The sequence below is a fragment of the Tribolium castaneum genome, chromosome 4 (assembly GCF_031307605.1).
Source record: "Tribolium castaneum strain GA2 chromosome 4, icTriCast1.1, whole genome shotgun sequence".
NCBI lineage: Eukaryota > Metazoa > Arthropoda > Insecta > Coleoptera > Tenebrionidae > Tribolium > Tribolium castaneum.
In genome coordinates, this window is record NC_087397.1 from 21,258,061 (window position 1) to 21,270,538 (window position 12,478).

The 12,478-nt window shown below is 33.7% G+C and overlaps 1 long non-coding RNA gene and 1 other non-coding gene across 2 annotated transcripts; one reads left to right on the plus strand and one right to left on the minus strand.

Moving 5' to 3' along the window:
• Window positions 1-1,528: 1,528 nt before the first annotated feature.
• On the plus strand, window positions 1,529-2,188 carry LOC135265967 (uncharacterized). Its single transcript, XR_010333872.1, has 2 exons — window positions 1,529-2,069; window positions 2,120-2,188. It is a non-coding gene; the product is annotated as an uncharacterized LOC135265967 (long non-coding RNA).
• A 3,400-nt stretch (window positions 2,189-5,588) lies between these two features.
• LOC107398273 (uncharacterized) lies at window positions 5,589-6,719 on the minus strand. The gene is made up of 2 exons (XR_001575167.2): window positions 5,996-6,719; window positions 5,589-5,947 (listed from the first exon to the last, which is right to left on the minus strand). It is a non-coding gene; the product is annotated as an uncharacterized LOC107398273 (transcript).
• Between the last annotated feature and the right edge of the window lie 5,759 nt (window positions 6,720-12,478).

The window sequence follows — 12,478 nt, forward strand, 5'->3', positions numbered from 1 at the left end:
CAGTAGTGATATTTGTAATGCGGAACTTGGTTTGAGTGACTATATAGTTTATCGTGCTGATCGCAATAGCAACACAAGCTCTAAAATTCGTGGTGGAAGTGTTCTACGATTGTCTTCTTAAGCTCAAACGTTAAAAGTGTTTTTGTTCAAATAAACTTAAATAATTTGCGACTTATTATTGTCAGTGGGGTGTACATTCCTCCTAGCTCTCATCTTTTAATTTATGAACTCCTCAGTGCTGATTTAAAAGAATTTGTTTTACGCCATCCTGACACTCAGTATATTATTGCAGGTGACTTTAATTTACCACAGATTAAGGTCAAGTAATTTGTTGCAACTCTTGCCATCAGATAAAGCTGTTACCCTTACATCTGTCCGTAGTTTTCTTAATTTAGATCAAGTTAATAATATTCCAAACAATAGAAAAGTATTTCTCAATTTCGTTTTTCCTAATGTTCCTGCGTTAAAGATACAAGAAGCCAACGATTCTTTGTTTGATGCCACTCTCTACCACAAGCCTTCTTCTTGTCACCCAATCACTTTTCTTGCGACCGAACTTATCTACGATTTTGTAAACGCTGATTACGTTTCATTGAATAATTTTTTATTGTCTATAAACTGGTCCAATGTGCCAAAAAATTTTAGACGAAAATAAAAGTGATTTGAATATGGGTAAGTACTTTCCAACTAAAACACATAGGTGTTCACGAAGGTTTGCGTGTGACACGCTATTTTAAACAATTTTTGCAACGCTGTGGTAAATGTAATGTAGTTTTTCGACAGATTATAGAGTTTGCGCTAGGTAGTTTTCGTTATAGTTATAACTTTATAACGATGAAATTATAATAATAAGGTTCATGTTTTGTTTTTACACATTTATGAGCAATGAACTCCAAGGAAAACAACTATTGTATAATTGCACCATTCAGTATTAGCCTTTAGCAAATTTTCGGTTTAAATTTCGCTTTGAAAAAAAGATATACAGTTGGATACAGCCTTGTGGATGCCTGTGAAATGGTAAACTCCACATCCTCATGTGATAGAAGGTTTGTTAATTAGAACCTCAGGTTAACTTTTGTTGGCCCTATATTATCGTTATTATTCGGAATTGTTTACTGCTTCGACGTTTTGCATATCCGAACAGATCGAAAAATCTTCAAAATGAATTTAGTCTGCAATATTCTTCTATTAGTAAACTTTTAAAGCATATATCCTATATCGTCTACATAAAGTGAAGCAAACTGTTATTAGATTAGGAAATTGCAGCACTAATACACGACAGAGGGGCTCCATTGTATAGGTTTTATCGATGGGAGAGCGCGGTCAATCTGTAGACCTAGTGTATTGCAAAAGGAGATGTATAGTGGACACAAAGAGATTCCATTGTCTCAAATTCCAAGCCATCATCTTGCCAAACGGAATTATTTTACATTTGAGTAGACCATATCCAGGTAGAAGGCATGACGCATTTATCTTAAGAGATACACGAATGATGGAGCAATTAAGATTATATTGTCACCGATTTTGTCTGTATAGTGATAAAGGGTACCCGTTAAAGAGGCAACTAATAACCGTTTTCTAATGTACATTTAACAGAACAGCATCAGGGATTTAATAAACAAATGTCAAAACTCCGCCAATGTGTAGAATGGAGTTTCGGAAAAATTATCCAACAATTTGCTTTCTCTTATAGGTATTAAAAATGTTGTTGCTTATTCCATAGATACGAGTAGAGGTAGTACAGCTTTATTCTATCAAGCATTCAAATAAAAACCTGGGCTCGGGAGACTATGGAATCTTCTTTTGTTTTTTAATTTTCCAGCGTAGAATTTTGACAGTCGTTGAGGCCACTGCCATTACGAAATGTCAGTATTGTCAAACGAAAATCTTTGATTTCACTCAAAAACCTGCTAAGAGTTAAATTAAGCTCCATGCGCAGTGACCCAAGGCAGCCAAAACTTGAAAAAGTAGAAAGAAAATTTGTCTTCAAAATTTTGGTGCTTTCATTTTGCTGTCACTTTTAGACCTTCGATTCAAATACACAGGCATATTGATGAATAAATGAGTGGGTTTGTGACTGGACTTCTTAACTCGAAACAGTTGGTGTAAATTTTTTTAGGCTTTCAAGTAAACCTGGCTAGAGTGAGTCAAAGGACAAACTAAGAGCATGTTTGTTGTGGGGAAAATGTAACAGAAAACATTTCATATAATGTTGATAAATTCTTATTTCGAAGGAAGAAAAACCGTGAAAAACTGTTAGTTATAACCAAAACGGAATACATAAAATTACAATAAATGTTGAAAATGAGCACCATCTTCTTGAAGACATAATCTCACTCTCCTCCGTATTCCATTAACAACATTTTCCAACGTAACTGGATTATTATTAATAAGTTCGATTTTATTTCTTATCCTCTCCTTAAGTTCGTCAATGTCGTTTATGGGTGTAGTGTAAATTGAGTTCCTGATATGTGGCCACAAAAAGAAATCGCAGGGTGTGAGATCGCAAGATCTCGGAGGCCAATTATTTGGTGTGTTGCGACTAACAATTCTGTTGTCAAAAAATTCTTGTAGAAATCGAATTGTTTCACCTGATGTGTGAGCTGTGGCACCATCTTGCTGAAAATATCTATAAACCATTTCATCATCATGTAATTCATTAACAAACGGAGTCAATATTTTTTCACAATATCTTACGGCATTCATATTACCTACGATTCATAGCGTGAACTGCAAGTAATAACACATAACATAACCACTTAAATGAAAATAGGCTTCATCAGAAAAGAAGGTTTTTTTCAATGTTAGGTTCCAGAGTGTCCAAAAAAAATTGACAGTAAGCTGCCTTTTGGGGAAAATCTCCTGCACAGAGGTGAGGCGATAAGCCCTTAAATGTAAATCTTGTTTTAATATCTTGTGGCAAGTTCCAACAGATAGGACAACTTGCTGAGCCAAGTGACGAATTGAAGTCGTTGGTGTTTCTGTTATAATTTGCTGAACATTTTTGATTGCTTCTGATATCTTTTTTTGGGACGTCCATTTCCTTGTTTTCGTGCAACACTACCATTTTCACGATGCAGAGAGTAAGAGTTTTACGAAATTTTTCATACTCAAACACAACTTCAGGGTACTCGGTCCGGAATTCCTCCAAGCATGAATTAACAGAATACTCCCAGATTCCGTCAACCTTTCTTCCGTTGCGGAAGTACGATTCCAACATAAACATTTTATGTTGTTGTGAAAAACCATGTTTAACACTTGAAGAATGAACTAAAGCAAAATAATATGCAAAATTCGCACAGGGCAGTCAAACCACAAAAAATTGTGAACTCACACACAATTATGGAGTTCTGAAAAGAACTGATTTTTTACGTTAAATGCCAAGCAAAACGAGTAACAAGTAAAACAAGATTACAAAATTGTCAAAACTTTTTGACATTTCATAAACGATAATGACTGCCGGCAACTATTTCTACTAGATCCGGTTACACTGTTCCCAAATTCAAATTTAAAGCACAGTCAACTGGGCCCAGGTTTTTAAATGAACGCATGATACTAGAGTTCCTATATTGGAGAGTTGGGACACTGAACGTCAAACGGAGCCAATTTTGTATTATGTGGATAAGGTATATCGTTCTCTCCTTTTTCATTAAAATTTTTCGTAGCAACTGACATCTCGACTTTATTTTAAAAATTATTTTTTGGTTATAAAGTTGACAAATTTGACATAATTTTACATCAAATTTAGTCAGGGACGTAGGAGGTGAATTTTAATCAAATCAAAAAAGGGCGCTTTAATTATATAAATATATTTAGTAAAAGTTCTACAGCAAACATTTTTAAATACTCCTTGTACAATGGGATTTTCTTGTACGCAGTCGAGTTCGGTACAAAAGACATCCGATGTTACGGTTTGGACTCGTGGAAGCGTACCACAAATTTTCACATTAACAGGAACATTAATCGAAACTTGCGTACATCGTTAAATTAAAGCCCCGAAAATCGGGCAAAACTTTCTTTCCAGTCTAATACTAATTACAATAGGCACTCTACAATGGACTTTATATGCAGTACTTTCTGCTACGCAACTCAAATTAAAAAAATTGAAAAATTTTGTATCTCCTGACCATGTTGTAAAACCTAAAACTTATGAAATTATTACACCTAACATAGGTAAACTAAGACCAAGACTAAAACACTATTGATTACCAGAAAGCTTCAGCCTTGTTTTGCAATAAATACGTTACTAAGATCTTCTTCTTGTTTCAAGTGTCAAGTGTACCTTCCTCCTGTGTCCTTTTTAATTATCTTTGACCATACCTGCGTATGGTCGTTATCAGGAATTTTCATACTTAAAAAGAATTTGTAAATGTTAATAACTTGTGATTAAATAAAATATACTTTTTTCACATCTTGTTTTCATTAAATGGGAGACATTTTATTAAAAATTTATATTTTTTCTAATTCCAATGCTCTTGCTAGCGTAACTGCCATTATTTGGACGTATCTTACTTTTTCTTTTTAATTTAGCAAAGTATATTCTGACTCTAAATAAACAAAATCGACTTAAAATTTTTGCGCAAATATTATGGCAAGAAGGAAACAATTTACAAATATTTATAATTTCAGTATCTTCATAGGCGATTTTTTTAAATATTTGTAATATATCACGACAATTTATAAAATGCCTTTTAATATAACAAAAAAATTTTTCAAGTTGAATAAACAATGGGAAAATTCGTTCGGAAGGAAATTGAAGCCAGGTTTAAATTCTTTTAAACAAACTAATTTGGAAAAATGTTTTCTTACTTTTTTTGCACTTACCACCTTTAAGCACACTTGGCATGTGATTTTTTTAAAATGCTTTTTAAAAGATAACCAGCCGTATTGTAAAGACAGTTCTCTTTGATTTTGTCGAGTGGAGCAAAAGTAGTTAACCAATTTAATATTAATGGCTTTCTCCAAAGTTTTAGGTGCACAGGAAACAACTCACAATTACTATTTGTATTGCCACAATAGGGCACAGCACAATTAATGCACATGCTGTCACAGAGCAAGTCAATTTTTATTTGACAAATTTATTTAACTATATGTTAAATTTATACGAAACGCCACTGATTTCTATACCATTTTGTTTTTTATATAAGCCAGCGGGCGTGTATGAAACAAAATTTCGAAAATTGACATTCAGTTTCCCAACTCTCCCAATATAGGAACTCTATATTTTACAAGTGATTACTATGGTACATTACTTCATTAATGCTCGGTTGCACAAAAGATAATTGACAATTAACAAAGCATTAATCATCCATCAAAAATAAAATTTTGTGCAACGCAAAACACCTTTGACGGTTGATTAATCTTTCATCAAATATTTGATGATTGTCAACGATAATTGTCAATTAATTGTTGATTAACTCCGTTTTCCGTTGCACAAACGCAAAACTGATTTGGAACGAGATACTGGGGTTGCAACGCAGATAGCTTCAGGGGGTAGAGCAGAGGGTCCAGGGCATTCAAGTTCGGAAGGGTGGGTGGAAGTTTCAGGGGTAACAAGTTCGGAGACTGGCATTTCAAAATTTTTGAAATCATCTCGATAATCATCTATTAAGACATAAAAAATGAAATTTGGTTCTCTTTCAAATTTAACGTGTGTATTACTAAAATAATCCGCCGCACTGTCGTACGGATTCACCAGCGGCTCCACTTGCTCTCGTAGAGTGGCCAGTAGTACCTCTTGTTCAGAGGTCATTTCCAAGTTGGAAATGCCTCCTCCCGTTTTCATTATTTCTCTATATTAATAACTATTTTTTACTTTTATTATAGTCTTTGTAAATATAATTTCTAACAAAATGACTCTAGTATTATGTAAATTTGTAATTACCTTGTCGTGAGCAGCGGCCATCTTCGCCTGGTCTTTCCTCATTCGGGCTTCATATTCTTCTTGCTAAAGTACATATTTTATCAAATAATTTTGTTCTTGTAAAATTCTTACATGCTCCTGTGCCACTCTTTTGCGCGTGTCTCGCTTAAGATTCTCATAAAAAAATTTAATTGCTCGGCCGTTCTAGCTCCAGATTCAGCCAAACAATTAAATTTTTCAGCGATTTCCTCCCAAGCTTCAGCTTTCTTTTGCACCGCCCATGCCTTGGTGCTTTTGTCTTCGATAACATGATTATATCTAGAATTTAGAGGATAAAGCATTAACAAGGATTAAAGAACTGAAATTTGGAAAACATTGAACATTAAAGGAGTTGAAAGTGGGAAATAGAGAAAAAGGAAGTTACGAAGTGAATAAAATTACTTGTAATACTAAAGTATTGAAATCTTTTATCGTATTCTTATAAATGGTTTTCTTAAAACAAATTTAATAAAAACTTACTTTGCTACCATCGAAAGAAAAATATTTTTTTTATTATGAGTATAGTTCACTGTTTTCGAGGATGTAGAACACGAGGACGCCATCCTTTACACACAACCACAACAACACAGCACAGCAGAATAAAGAGGAAAACAACCAAAGTAGAACAATTCGCCAGTGACAAATGTCAAATTGAAAAACTGTGACACATCGTGACCTTGTTGCCAAATTAGTTATTTGCTAATGGACGATTAACGGAGCATCGTATGATGAACGATTAAAGCATGTGCAAATTGTTTTGTGCAACGCAGTCAAAATTAACAAGTCATCAATTTTTGACGGACCATCATATGATAGCCGATTAATTTGACTTTTGTGCAACCGGGCATAAGTGTATCTTTAATTTGTAAAAGTGTCGTGTTGTACTCTAAATAATTGTTACAATGTACTCTATTTTTCCTAATAATGTTTTCTATGTATTGATTTAAATGATATGTATTTACACTTCTTAGGTATTGGGTTATTTGACTTGGATCTTTTCTAAGTGAAGTTATTTTTTTATTTAGTCTAATTTCCCATTCTGGTAATTTATTTGTGGTGGTCTTCTCAAAACTTGTATAATATTCTTTAGAATTATTAATTCTAATAGCAGCAATTGCTGCACAATAAATTAATGTGTGAACATTTAAAAATGAAAGGCAATTTGTTAAATACTTTGGGAATATATAATTGTTAATAACTTCAACAATTTTATATTTTTGTTTAGGGATATTAGGTCTTTCAGTTGGAGGTATATTAGAATATAGGAGAACGGCTTCCTTAAATTCCTTCTCAATTTCAGTTTTATAATTTTGATGGTAACTAAAATTGTTTGAAGTTGTATAAATGTTATTTTTACAATTATCTAAAGCTGTATTGGTGATAGTTATATTAATACCCATATTATTGAGGTTATTATTATTTTCATAATCAGAAACATTTAAATTACTGATTATTTCAGAGTTGTTGTTTATGTTATGAGATAAATCATTAAAATCTACGTCATTTGAATTTATTATTGTATTAGTTAAAACCTCATTTTTAATTTTTTCTAAAATTTCAACCGGGAGATATTTATTTTTATTCAATTTTGAACAAATAAACAAGGATTATTAACTCCATAACAACAGCACTAAGTTGATCTTTATCCTAGAATTAATTTTTTTTTTCACTAGTGACTTAAAAAATTAATTCACTAGTGAATTAAAACTTTCTGTCAAAACTACAACTTCAAAAAAATTAATGACAAGGTATTTGTAACAATATTTTTATTCAGGAACTATTCGTATTAAAATAAAAATGGCAATTAGTAACATTATTAAATAAAAGTTGTTATGCACCACCTTCAGACTGCAATGGAAAAGATATATTCGGATTGTTGTTTTCATTCTTTTCATTACTGGTTGTCTTCTCAGGCGGTATTAATTCGAAAACGTCTTCAGCTGGCAATAATATGGAATCGTCTTCATCAACTAGTTTCTCCTGTTCGCCTAATATTTTTTTGAAATATGTATTTTATTTTGAAGCGAGTCTTCGATATATCCTTCTGCGACCGAACTTGAACGCCACCCACCATGTCTTCTGAGCACGGACAAATCAGCTCCAGCATTTGCTAGTAAAGTTGCGGAAGAACGTCTAAAACTATGTCCGGTGTACTCGATGTCGTTTGGAAGTTTAAGAAATTCGGCAATCTTTTGGGGAATGTTTGAGAAAGTGTTGTACCCCACTGGTTGCACCGTACACTTCTTGTTTTTGTAGTTTAAGAAAAGACGCTTATGCGAAATTTTTTTTGGTCTTAAACTCCTGTATTGGCGAAAGACATCAATGGCCCGAACAGAATTACCACCGTTTACAATAGTAAAAATTCTTTTGTTGTAGGTAAGTTCGGAACAATGCGTATTCTTTTTCGTACAAAGACTTAGATTTCTCAGGCACAAGGTTGTTAACTGCTTCCATAGCAGCTTTTTCGATATTTTCTGGTATTACAACACCATTAATTTCAATATTTTCCATAATTTTTTGAAAAATTGGCACACAACACAATGACACGTTGGAAATTTTTTGTTTGTTTGTTTATTACATAGAATATAGTAGTTGTAGAAAATCAAGTAACACGTAATTCACTGGTCGTCAAAATTTCGATAATAGCGCCATATCTTGGTAGTATGAGGAACTAAAACTGGCGGCAAATTTAAATATTTTATTATTTATACAATTAATTTAATATTATAATTTTTTTACAATTTAAACACACAACCGATTTTATTGAAAATCGGTTAAATGTGTTTAATTGCAAAATTTTGTTAGTATTATCAATATAAAGAAAAAATAAATACAATGAATGAAAATAATTTATTAATGAATTAATTTCACAAATTATGAAAACATCAATTATAAGAAACAAATGTCGTGTTTGGCTTCCACATATTAATTTGGCGACTTCCTCACCCTCAAAAAACGGTTATTTAACATTATTTTGTAACTTGGATAAAAATTAAAGAACTAAATAAGTAAATACGGACTCTAATAAGGTACTATTGGAGTTTTAGACATGTGCCCAATTCAATTTTCACAGAAAAGTAGTCTTTTTAATAGTTTGTGCAAACATTTCTTGTATGTTTTCGTGTTGGTAGTAGACTCACGTAGATGACTTTACAATAAATTTACTTATATGAACTTATTATGGGTAAGAGGTTTTTCTGATTTTAATGTAAGGACTCCACTTTGGTGGATTCAGCAGTTCTAACTTTCCTTGAAACTTAACGGGAAAAAGGTGGGAGTTAAGATACGTTTTTGTGGCTTTTGTACAAATGAATGAATAAACGCGTGTATTAAATAAAAGACACTATGTGCAAGGTAGAAGTCTTAAACGGTGTCCATCATAGATGTCCACTCAAAAAATGATATTTGGTTTAAATTCTCGAAGTTATTTTTGGTGCCCAAGTCGATTTGTTTCTGGATAGCTCTCACAAGTAAAGAGTTGCACTGTTTCCAGAATCATGTGTTCCAGCCAGCCAGAAGTTGTTTAATAAACGTTGTATAGTGGCGGTCAGCTCGATTTGCGTGTGCGTCATCAATTTCATTTTTTTATTACCAACACAAAGCTATAAAAAAATTATCAAAAACAATGCAAATTTAAACAGCTAAGGGCTATCTAAGGGTGGTATCCTTGAACATTAATTTACATGTGCACTTCGACAACACCGTCAAGTGTCACGAATTTGTCAACCTGACATTGACAGTAAATTATAGACGTCGTCGCATGGTTGTCGAAAGTGTTATCGGTGTTAATCGCAAGTATTTTCCGTTCGTTTATTGTGTTTTGTGATTTGCGTTTCGTTAGGTTTTTGATTCTGCGTTTATTAGTTCTTGTTTTGTGAATCTGTATTTTTTGTAACAACCCATAATTTAAACACTTCGTAACCTCAAAAAATATTTGATAGTTTGTCACCGCTATGCCCCTGCTATGTAAACGTAGTGACAGAAATGTCAGATGACGCACACGCAAACGGAGCTGAGCGCTACCATAGGTTGCCTTTTAAGTGTATAATAGGTCCACACCAGAGCTGGAGATATGTATTACATAGTATTTTTGGTGGCAAAAAAATCCCGACTTACCAAATTTTAGCCTTCAAAAGTTCAAAACTTAAATGTTTTTGAGATTACTTTAGGAGTAGATAACACCAACAAACGAATCCAAATAAGAATAAAAAAGAAAACCACGAACACAACACGTAGCAGAATAATTCAAATTGGAAATTAAAACATTTAAAATTGAAAAAACTTTTTGACACCGTTGAATGTGGTGTGACATTGCGCGCCAAAGGTTGCTTAATATTTTAAATTTTTTGATAAATTCGTGGATTTAATTTGAAATCACACTACCAAAAGATGGCATGAGTAGTTTCTATTAACGACCGTGCCACGTACTCCAAATTTACAGAAATCTGCATGGATAACGCACGTGGCGCCGCATGTTGATAGTATGATTTAATAAACTGTTTCTCCTATGCCGCTTGACTAACCCTGGTTTATTATAAACAAACGAATGGTTGTCACATCTACGAGCCATACAAGCATGTTGATCCGCGAGTTGATTTAAATTTGCCATTCTCTTTCACAATAATTTTGTTCGAGTTGAGTCCAAAATTGAATAAAATATTGTATAAACCACGTGAATTAAGGATGTTAATCGCTCGAAGAAATAAGATCACTCGCCCTAACGGGCTCGTGGTCTAAACATTCTTCTTGCGATTAAAGATCCCTTTAATTAACTTGGTGTATAAATATCTATTAATTATTGCTCGTCTTTGATCTGCAACATTTTGTACAGATACATTAAAATTAGGGCACTCATGGACAAATGCCAGAAGAAAAATTACGATTTTTTAAATGCACAGCTTACGCTGGATTTATTATTATTATTATCGATTTGGCTTTCACAGCACACACACTACTCAGATAAATGTTTTCTGAGTAACATTCACCTCTCCCAAGTATTTTGGGAGTAGGCTCGGACGGATGTTGGGTCCTTGTCAGCACAAGTGGTGTGTAACATTTCTCACCGAAAACTCACCGAGTTCCTAAGGTGAGTAGTGTTTTAAATTACTTTTCTTATTATTCCTGCCGTTTTTATTAAAGTTGTTTTTTGTATCCGATACATTGTGGTGACCAGGGATTTCTTTCAGAAGATTAGTGATGTTTTTGCCAACTAATCCTGTAGCTCCAATAATAATCGGTATCGTTTTGGTCTTTATCTTCCACATTCTACTGACTTCTATCGCTAGATCTTTATACTTATTCATTTTTTCGGCCTCTTTTTGGATGACGTTGTAGTCGGATGGAATTGTTACGTCTATTAGTTAGCATAAGTTGCGCTTTTTGTCTTTAACTACAATGTCAGGCTTATTTGCTAAGATTGTCCGGTCAGTGTGGATTTGCATGTTCCAGAGTATTGTAACATTTCCTGTTTCTTCTACTGGTCGAGGTTTGTGTTTGTTTGTGTGTTATTATTATTATTATTATTGTTATTATTATTATTAATATATATTATTGTGGTGACACGAACAGGGGCAAGGTCTGTTTTGTTCGTCGACAGGAACACATGTAAACAGCTAGTAAAATTACTGTTTAACCCAATTCGGGGGTTCCATGTGCTAACATACTTTACAAGGTGTTGCGAAGATGATTGTTCAGCTTGGTCTTAAAATTAGCAGTACTTGACGATTCGATTACACTATCGTTCAGGCTATTCCAGGTCGAAAAACACGGTTTGGAAGAAAGTTTTGGTGAAATCGAGTTTTAAATTTTTCATGGCACACTTTCAGAGAGTGTCCACGAAGTCGAGACGTATCTCCCAGGGTGAAATTTAGGGTAGATTCACACTATATTTATGGGTTAGGATTTTATAGGTGCAGACAAGATCATTGAACACATGTCGTTGCTCTAAAGTCGTCAGTTCAGGGGCAGAAAGTCTCATGTCGTATGGTTTGTTTTTTAAGGTGTCTGCAGATTTTGTGAAATGATGCTGTACTTTTTCAACCAGAGATTTATCTTTGACTAGGGCGGACACTAGCACAGTCCACAATTGGTCGGAGAAAAGAAACAAAAAGCTTTCTAAGCAATTTCTCGCTAACTTACATGAAGGTTCTTTGTAACAGAAAACTGATAACGTTGGATTTTTTGACGTAATGGGCAACATGTTCACAAAAGTTTAATTTACAATCAATGATGACGTCTAGATCTGCCGCACGGATTCCAGGGTGTGGTTGCCCAAAGTATTATGTTATGTTGGGATTATTTTGACCTAGGTGGAAAACGACACATTAGAGTGCATATAAAGGCATTAGCCAGCCAAGAGACCATCTATGTATTGTAACGAGATCATCGTGAATGATTTAAGGAGAAGATAAGGGATCTTTGCATTACCAAACACTTCCCCGTCATCTGCATAGAAAACATGAGATGATTTTAGAAAGCATAAAAGGTCATATATATAAACGAGGAAGAGTGCTGGACCAAACACACTCCCCTGCGGGACACCAGACAAAACTTTTCGTTTAGAAGATATAAAGGAAC